This window comes from Heteronotia binoei, chromosome 1, assembly GCF_032191835.1.
Source record: "Heteronotia binoei isolate CCM8104 ecotype False Entrance Well chromosome 1, APGP_CSIRO_Hbin_v1, whole genome shotgun sequence".
Lineage (NCBI taxonomy): Eukaryota > Metazoa > Chordata > Lepidosauria > Squamata > Gekkonidae > Heteronotia > Heteronotia binoei.
This window is the reverse complement of record NC_083223.1, coordinates 184,854,885-184,864,377: the sequence shown is the minus strand read 5'-3', so window position 1 is coordinate 184,864,377 and position 9,493 is coordinate 184,854,885. Positions and strand designations below refer to the sequence as shown.

Here is a 9,493-nt window from a genome sequence, read left to right as displayed (position 1 = left end):
TACACACATACACACGGAGAGAGATACACAGAAGCTGGGCTCTGCTGCCATGAACTTAAAGACTTGTCAAACCCACATGCGTGTGGTACCCTGGCATGCCTTGGGATCCTGATGCTTGCAAACCCTGCAGGCTGCTTGGTGCTTCCAAACAAAGCCTGGGGGGAACGAAAGATGAAAAGAAACTAGTTTATTCACATTTCTCTCCCTGACCTTCTGCTTTTTTTTTTTTTCCTTTTTGGGTGCTGTGGATATTACAGAGGCTCAGCCATTGGACTTCGCTGAATCAGGTTCCGTCTGCCAAGCTTCTTCATTTTGCATAGCTGGAGTGCAGCAGGATTTTTTTTTACATTACATCTTTATTTTTAAAAAAAGATGCATGGTTTAGGAAGAAGATCTAAGTACCTTGTGGAGGTTATAGGACCAAACCAGGGATAAATGTGACTCTTCAAAGGTAAGAGCAGGAGTATTTACCATACAACTCTACATGTATGCACAGCTCTCTATTTAACATGTAGGAATGCTTGTGAGGTGGATTGGAAGGGCACATGGGGAGAATGTATAACTTTATTTAATTAAGAATCTCAATAACAATGATACAACAAAAAGAAATATGCCTTGTTTTTGCTTCTCTTTGGAATTGTGTGTGTGTGTTTTAAAGTGTTGTTGGAAATTTAAAATAATGTATGCTGAAGTCGGTCAAATATTGGGAAGGGTTTAAAATGGGGGAGCAGGAGAAATTGCAGTATTTTATTAGAAGAAGAATCGTGGGAAGGAGAAGGATGTGAAAGCCATCTAGGAATTAAAAACAATCTTGCAATGCTAAGGGGGGGGGAAACTTTACTATGAAGATCAACTCTCTGTTGTGTGTGACAGCGTATTGTTCAAGGACAGAAGATCTTAGATGTCATATATAGCAATGTAAGGTGAGCATATGAGTAGACAAAGCAAAGGGATAAGGAAGAACATCTGGGATTAGGTGATATATTTGGTAGGCTTGGATTCCTAATAAGATAAAAACAGTTGGGCAGTTAGATCTGTCCAAGGTAGACATATGGGGAATTGGAACCCAGCAGGAATGTGCCGTATCATGTCACTTCAGCGTCATCAGATGTTTACAGTTCTCCAGAAGAATTAGGTTAGCTGCTTTGGAGGTGGTGGAGCTTATATATATATTATAGGGACACTATCTCTCACACACTTTCCCCAGGTCTCTCACACTCATATAGAATATAACAAAACTGGTGTTCTCCATCAAGGGATACTCCAGCAGAAAATGGTTGTGCACATGAACATGATGGGTGTATCAATGACTTCTTCAAACCTATGAGCATATAAGCATGGACAGTCATACTACATATAAATTTAGACCTCTGTAAAAAGGAAGAGAGAATCTTTATTTATAGTAGGAATATATTTTACCTGAAGCACATCTACTTGGTAATTTCAACTCCCCAGGGATGCTAAGGAAGCATCAAAGAGGGGGGGGGGATTTCTGGTTACTCTGGGATGAGTATGAGTGGGTAAGAACAACTTTCCCCCCTCTACTATACCCAGAAATTGTTGCCTACAAGAGAACCTTTGCTCTAATGTGAAATGCATTGAAAAAGTAAACATATAGGACATCAGATATAAAGTAGAATAGAAAAACTTGTCCCCAAATTACATTTTCCCTCCTGTTTCAAAAATGTGGGGAAACTGTGGTACCTGAGCTACCATTGGGTAGCAAATGTTGATTCTATATGGGAGGCTGCTGTGTGTGGTGGAGTCATTGACATGATGATGGCTAGAGAAGGGGGTGAAACACAGCTTGGTTGGACATTGCTTTTATTCTTACACTTCCATGGTATCTCTCTTTGGTCATCAACTTGCATCTAGTTAGTTTGCAGTATAAAGTGCATATTGGTACCTGCCCAGTTTGTGCTGTTTGCACACTCTTGTCAAAACAGAGCTTACTCTACATAGCCTTGTCTGCAATATGACTTCATGAGTAATATTTAGACACCAGTCTTTTTTACTGGATGATTAATGTTCCAATACACATTGACCAGCTTGTATCCGGTATCTGCCTTAAAGAGTTCAATTTCTGCAGACTGCAAGGGAATTGCTGTTGATACCCTGTTTGGTCCTCTCTGTTGATACCCTGTTTGATCCTACTTGCCTACTTCTTCCTCTGTTGCTGCTATTATGAATACTTGTTTAAATTCAAATGCAGTCTATAGAATTGCTTACTTTGTCTTCCCCTCTCAGGAAAATGCAAGCAACCCTCTTAGTATTTCTATAGCAGCCTCCCTTTTCTTTTCTGCAATATGGGAGAGAAGCTGACAGCTCCCTGACAGTTCCTTACAAGTCATCTTGCTCTTCCTCTTTAGTGAGAGCCATCTATCCAGTGGCTGATGTTTGAAATGTGGCCGTCATGTCTGTTTTGAAAGTGCCTCTCTTAGAACTCCTTGTTCCAGAGCAGCATTTTGCTGTTTGCCAATGAACATTTGCTTCAACAAGGAGTGGCAAGTCTCAGTGAAGCAGTATTAAAACAATTGGTTCAGATATTATTATACAGGGGGTGGGGTGGGTATTTCTGTTTCAGCTTAAAAAAAATCAGAGAAAAATACTGGATTGATGGCATTGGACACTTTATGGTCAAAAAAAGATGAGTGTGGGAAAATGTTTTGGAGAAAAGGGAGGCAAGATTCATTCACAGTCTTGATTCTGAACTTCACTCCTGATCTTTGAGTATTATCTTGAAAGAAGGAAATCAATTCATATTTAACCCTGTTTACATACAGATTTCTGAACAAAGATTCCAATTCAATGCATCTTGTTTGTGATTTATAATGGTTTTTAGGTAGTGTTTTGAGACCTGTTTTATTAGGTATGTCCAGGGCAGGGGTGTCAAACATATGGCCCATGGGCCAGATTCCTCCCTGGCAAGGCACAGATCTGACCCCCAAGCCGCATCCTTCTTTTGCTTTCTTTTCCAGGACTGCTGCTGCAGCTGACCATTGCTTGCTTTTTTCCAGCTCCCTCAGTGGCGCTTTGCTTCCTGCTTCTTGTCTCTTACCTCCCCCCCCCCCACTCACACACAGGTCCCTCAGTAGCTGCTTCCTGCTTGTGCAGGAGAGATACAAAAATAAGCCCCCCGCCCCAGAGAGATAAAGCTTCTGTTTCCTTTTCTGAGGCAGCTAATTCTCTTCTGGGGGATGATGAAGGAAGGGGGGTGGGGAGAGAGAGAGCAAAGTTGGAGTTCCATGACTGCTTCAAGACCAACAGTGTTTTATTCCAGGTGAAAGCTTTTTATGTACAAGCATACTTTTTCAGAGGAAGAGAGGATGGATGGATGGATTCTTCTGACAAGCAAAATTTATACTGAGGAAATTATTTTGACTTATTCTGAAAGGTTTTTTAAAATTATTCTCTGTTCCTATCTTGTTCTTTAATTTTATTTCAAAAAGACCTTGATTAGGAATTAGAACACTTGGATTGGTCTTTATATCTTGGACAGTGGAGTGATTTCTGATGCCAAATGACAATAGCACATATTGCGAGACAGGAAAATTAGCTCTCAATTCAGTCCATGAGGATGCATTGTCTTGAGTTTCATTATCAATTGCAGTTCAGCAGTCTCTCTTTCTAGTTTCCCTTTGAAATTCTTTTGTAAAAACACTGCTACTGTTAGGTCAGCAACTGAATATTGTGATTTCTAATGCCAGCCTTCTGTCCATTTATTCTTTGCATCCTTCTGGACTGAATCCTTCTGGATGGAACTGAAACCTAGGTTTCTTGTCTCATTAGCAATGCTGGTATCTCCATGACTACTATCCCTCTACATATCACACCTAATCCAATCAAGCCTGCTATTGTCATCCACCAGCTATTGCCGTTTGGTATCTGAAATCACCTTTATAAAGTTTATATCTCTATTACCTTGTGTTACATTTTATGGCATGCATCACTTGGCCCAACAAAGTGACAGAGTTCAACACCTCTGGTCTAAGGTATAGCTTAGTTATTTGAAATTGAGCTAGGAACATTAATACTAGATTTGATTTTTCTTTAAAGAGCTTGAAATGAGACTTGCTACCATAATGCACAGAAAGCAAAATTCAGGTAGAATATTCTAGAGCAGCAGATCCAAATTCTATTCACACAATTGTAATAGCCATACCAAAATCCACTGTGGTTTCCACCCATGTTCATCCTGGTCCTAAAAAGTGTTGCTGCTTTTTAAACATATGCACACAGGGACCTTTAAGACTATTGTGGCTGTATACACACATGCACACAGCTAGCACAAACTATAGCCAGCAAGTAGTGGAACTATGGGAGCACACTAAGAATTGGATAGCTTTTAATTCAGCCAATTAATTTTCTGCAGAAATCTGTTTCTTAAAGTTAGAAAGATAGAAGTAGTAATAGAATTGTTCCTATGACAGCTTGATACTTGCACATTCATGAACTGTGAGTCCTCTCCTTGTTGGTTATGGTGGCACATGAAAAATCTAACAAAGTTGGATCACCCACTCAAACCTAAAGCATGTTCAAAAGGGATTTTTAGTTACCACTGTTTCATTCCTATAGAATATAGTGAAAGTGTGGGAAAGAGTACCAAAAGTGGGGAGGGTAATCTGTTAGTCTGGGGTTTTGTAGGGTTCTTTGGTCAATCAGTTCTCTGTGTTCTCTGTACCATTCTTCTGCCCCGTCATGTAAATAAGTGAAAGACACTGGCATGCATGCTGTGTGGTTTGTGGGGTTCAGATGTATTGAATTAGCACAACCCAACTCTGAAAAAATCATGCACCCTTCAGTTATTATCCCCACTCACAGTTATGCAAACAAACGTGTTTTGGCTTCCATTTTAGTATAGCAGCTCCACAAAGTATGAAACTACTTTTTAATACTCAGAGAAGTTGAAAAAGGATTTGGTATGGAGAAGATGAGTTAAAAATAGAGGCAACACACTACAACAAATAGGACCTAATAAAGAGTTATTTTACTTTTGGTCACTTAGTCCATCTAACCCAGTACCACCTGCTATGATTATCAACAGATGTGCAATAAATTCATGCAAGATTTTTCCTCGCTGTCCTCACTGAGTTGTGTACACTGATAAAGCTGGTCTATGACATGGGACCTTCTGTGTGCAAACCTGAGTTGTGTACCACTGTGTTGTAGCCTTTCTGGACTGCATTCTGGCTGTCCAACATGGACAATAAAATCTTAAATAGAATTATAGACTTCTAAACCCATTGACTTCAATGGATTAAGAGGGGTGTGACTCTGTTTAGGATTGCACTGCTAGTGTGTTATCCTGACATCCTTGAAAATTGATAGAAACAGCAGCAGCATGCCCCATATAAACAAACAAATCCTTCCTTAAATGCTTACAAATTAGTTGCAATTGTCCTAGGGGTTAGGGGACTACTGGGAACAGATTATAGAAGCTTGTTTATACAGTCAAACTCCAAGGGCTTATTAAAGATGTGTGTCAATTTAAGTCTCTAGATATTAATCATGGAACATTCATGCATTAATAAATGGACTGACTGAAGAAGACAAGTATCTAAAGAAACATGAACTCTGTGACATGAAAGCACAGTCTTTTCAACTACTAGACTAGCGCCTCCCCCTTTTCATTACAGTATTATTACACTGTTTGGATATTTCAGTCCAAGAAAACTGAGAAGAATCTATGGAACACCTAATACACATTGCTGAAAAGGATACAAAATCAAAAGAGCTTTCAAGGATAACTGTGAACTTTATTATTTCTGTTACACTTCTTTTCTGTTGCTGATAATAAGCAATGTGGAAATGCAGAATGTACTTACAGGAGCAAAAGTGATTGACATTTGATAGTGGCAGTGTGAGAAGAGCCAGCTGTCCATTAATCAGTATTTAGGTAATATTTGGGAAATGTTGGAGTTGTTTAACCCCTCAGCTATATTGTAATACGCTAGGAATATTGTAGTTGTGGTGGTGATGAAGCCATTGGTACTGTCCATTTGAACTGTTCTAATGCCTCACAGGAGAATGGCGGGGGGAGGGGGGCAGAGTCCCTGTCAGAATAAGCAAAAGGTCCTAAGGAACTATGGAGAGAAGAAGCAAGAATGTAGGGGAAGGAAGCTAGCCAGGGTTCTGAAACAACAGGAGGAAAAGAGAAACAGATGTAGAAAAAGGGGTTGGAAGGGAATAAGGGAGATATAAGGCCCAAGGGAGGGACATGAGAGAGAAAGGAAAACTGCACACAGAAAGTAGATCCATGTTGGGAAATATGTGGAGTTTGGGGGGGCAGACTGAGGGGAGAGCATGGTTTGCGAATGGGGTACCTCAGTGAAGTATAATGCCATAGATTTCACCCTCAAAAACTGCCATTTCTTCTAGGGCAGGGGTGTCAAACTCATTTGTTAGGAGGATTTGACATAAATGGGACTTTATGGGCCCAGCCATGCATGTCCTAAAATGTAATGCCAGATAGCAGAGATAGAGACTTTATAGAGGACACAGGCCAACACAATTAAATACATCATTTTTTTAACTTAAAATACAAACATACTTTAAACTCTTGCAATATTTTGTTTAAAACAGAAAGGGGGGATAGTGGGATTTTTCAATGCAATTTTAAAAATAAAACATCAAGAAAAAGCACAAAGATCACAGCAGAAACAAAAAAACTATGAAAACATGAAATGGCTTGGCATTGCAAGCTTCTGCTCTCCTCTCCCCAGTCTACTCAGATTAACAATGGCTCTCCAGTGTAGTATCCCCCTTTGGCTGTGGGTTCCCAAGTTAGAGTACTCACTAGGCACTAGTTCTCACTCCACTGGGAAGAGACAAAACTGACTCAAAGCATCAATGCTTGATTTTCAAGGACACAACTCCAGGAAGCTTCAGCTGGCCATAGGAATGCTGGGAAGTTAAGCAGAGTTCCTCTCCATTGAAACAAATAGACAAAGTTGCAAGGAAAACGTGGAGTGGGTTTTCTGTTCATGTTCGCTCTGCCCAGAAGCCTGAAAGAAAATCCATTCCACATTTTCTTTGCAGCTTTGCTTTCAGCTTTAGCCTCTGCAAAAAGATAGAAGGAGCTGGGAATGTTGTGGCAGCCTCAAAGCTTCACAGGGTGACGACAGGAGGGGGAGAAGAGAGCCCTGCGGGACTGATTGAAGCCCTAGGTGGGCTGGTTTGGCTCATGGGCCACATGTTTGACACCCCTGTTCTAGAGGAACTCATCCCTATAGTCTGGAGGTCAGTTATGGCAGACAACTCCAAGTTCAGAAATTCCCCTATAGATGTAGGGATAGGACATGAAGACAATAGATTTTGGGGAGGGGAGAGAGCTCAGTGAGGTATAATGCCATACAGTGCACCTTCTAAACCAGCCAATTTATCCAGGGAAACTGATCTGCATTGTCTGGAGATCAGCCCTAATTCTGAGAAATCTCCAGGCCATATCTGGAAGAATGTAGTGATTGAGGCATCTGGGCTCTCTCTAGAGCACCATATAAGTGGAGATGTTACTGGCTGAGACTGTCTGAGGATGAGACTGCTCTGCATCCCTTGTGTCTCCATTACCACCTCATCTCACCTTCCAGCAAGAATGCCAAATCCCTCTCCTTCAGCAACAAGTAAAATTGTCCCCTTGAACTACTACATGAGCCACTCTTGAATACAAAATAAGTAAAGAGGAGATGCCAGGTCCTTGCATTATTGATTTAAAACAATCAGTCAGATCAGTCAGAGATGGAAGGAGGGCCTAACCAAGGATGAATGTAGACAAATAACCAGTACTTGTAGAGAAAAAGTTTTTAAGGTTTTAACTGTTTTAAATGTTTAATTGCTTATATATTTATATTGTTTAATTGTATGTTTGATTAATTTCTGGAAGCCGCCCTGAGCCACTTGTGGGAAGGGCAGGATACAAATCAATCAATCAATCAATCAATCAATCAATCAATCAATAAAAGTTAGGGAAGCTAAAGCTCAGTTTGAGCTTAGGCTAGTGGGAGATGCTTAAAACAACAACAGGTTCTTTTCTTAGATTCAAAGTAAGAAAAAGAGCAAGGATGTGCTAGGCCCATTGCAGGAACAGGAAAGTGAAATTGTAACTGGTAATGATGAGAGGCTCAATTCTACTTTTCCTTGGTCTTCTCTTGTGAGGGGAACGGTGCTCAACATGCCAAAAACAGAACATATGATGAGGGAAGGGAGTTGCAGCCTAAGATCAGCTCAGGGGTAGTACATAAACACCTAGTTTTTAAAAATGACACTAAGTCCTTGGAGCCAAATGAACTTCATCCAAGGGTACTAAAAGAACTCAGACGTAATTTCTGAGCCTTTGGCCATTATTTTTGAGAATACTTAGAGAACAGGTGATATGCCAGAAGATTGAAGGCTGGCAAATGTTGTCCCATCTTCAAGAAGGGGGGAAAGGAGGACTACTGACCTGTCAGCTTGATGTCTACTCCTGGAAAAGTTTTAAAACAAATCATCAGTTAGTCCTTGAGCATTTAGAAAGGATGGCTGTGATTACTAAGAGCCAGCATGGGTTTCTTAAGAACAAAACATGTCAGACTAACCTTATCTCACTTTTTTGGAGAAAATTACTATCTTGCTGGATCAGGGGAATGCTGTAGACATAGATTATCTTGTTCCACATCATATTCTTGTTGACAAGTTGGTAAAGTGTTGTTTGGATCCTATTGCTGGATCTGTAACTGGTTGACAGATCAAAGGTGCTTCTTAATGGTTCTTCATCCTCTTGTACAGTTGTGACAAGTGGAGTGCCTCAAGGGTCTGTCCTGGGACCTGTTTTGTTTAGTATCTTTATAAATGATTTGGATGAAGGGACAGAGGGAAGGCTTATTAAATTTGTAGATGATACTAAATTGAGAGGGGTAGCAAATACAGTAGAAGACAGAGTCAGAATACAGGATGATCTTGACAGGCTGGAAAATTGGGCTAAAACAAATAAAATCAATTTTAATAGGGATAAATGTAAAGTTCTGTGTTTAGGTAGGGAAAATCAAAGGCATAATTATAGGATGGGGGAGACTTGGCTTGACATTAGTTTATGCAATAAGGATCTAGGGGTCTTAGTGGACCATAGGGGAGGGGCTGTGGCTCACTGGTAGAGCATCTGCTTGGTAAGCAGAAGGTTCCAGGTTCAATCCCCGGCATCTCCAACTAAAAAGGGTCCAGGCAAACAGGCGTGAAAAACCTCAGCTTGAGACCCTAGAGAGCCACTGCCAGTCTGAGAAGACAATACTGACTTTGATGGACCCAGGGTCTGATTCAGTATAAGGCAGCTTCATATATATATATATATACACATACACACACACACACACACACACATATACATATATATATATATATATATAGTGAACATGAGTCAGCAGTGTGATGCTAAAAAGGCAAATATGATTTCGGGCTATATCAACAGAAGTACAGTGTCCAGATCACATGAGGTGATGGTATCACTTTGCTCTGGTTGGATCTC

At 40.4% G+C, this 9,493-nt stretch overlaps 1 protein-coding gene across 1 annotated transcript in view; it reads left to right on the top strand.

Annotated features, from left to right (window-relative positions):
• Nucleotides 1-225: 225 nt before the first annotated feature.
• Nucleotides 226-9,493, top strand: part of LRFN2 (leucine rich repeat and fibronectin type III domain containing 2) — a 530,843-nt gene continuing 521,575 nt past the window's right edge. The window contains exon 1 of the mRNA XM_060245075.1: nucleotides 226-451. The gene's annotated coding sequence lies outside the window, so the exon portion shown is untranslated. The remainder of the gene's footprint in view (nucleotides 452-9,493) is intronic.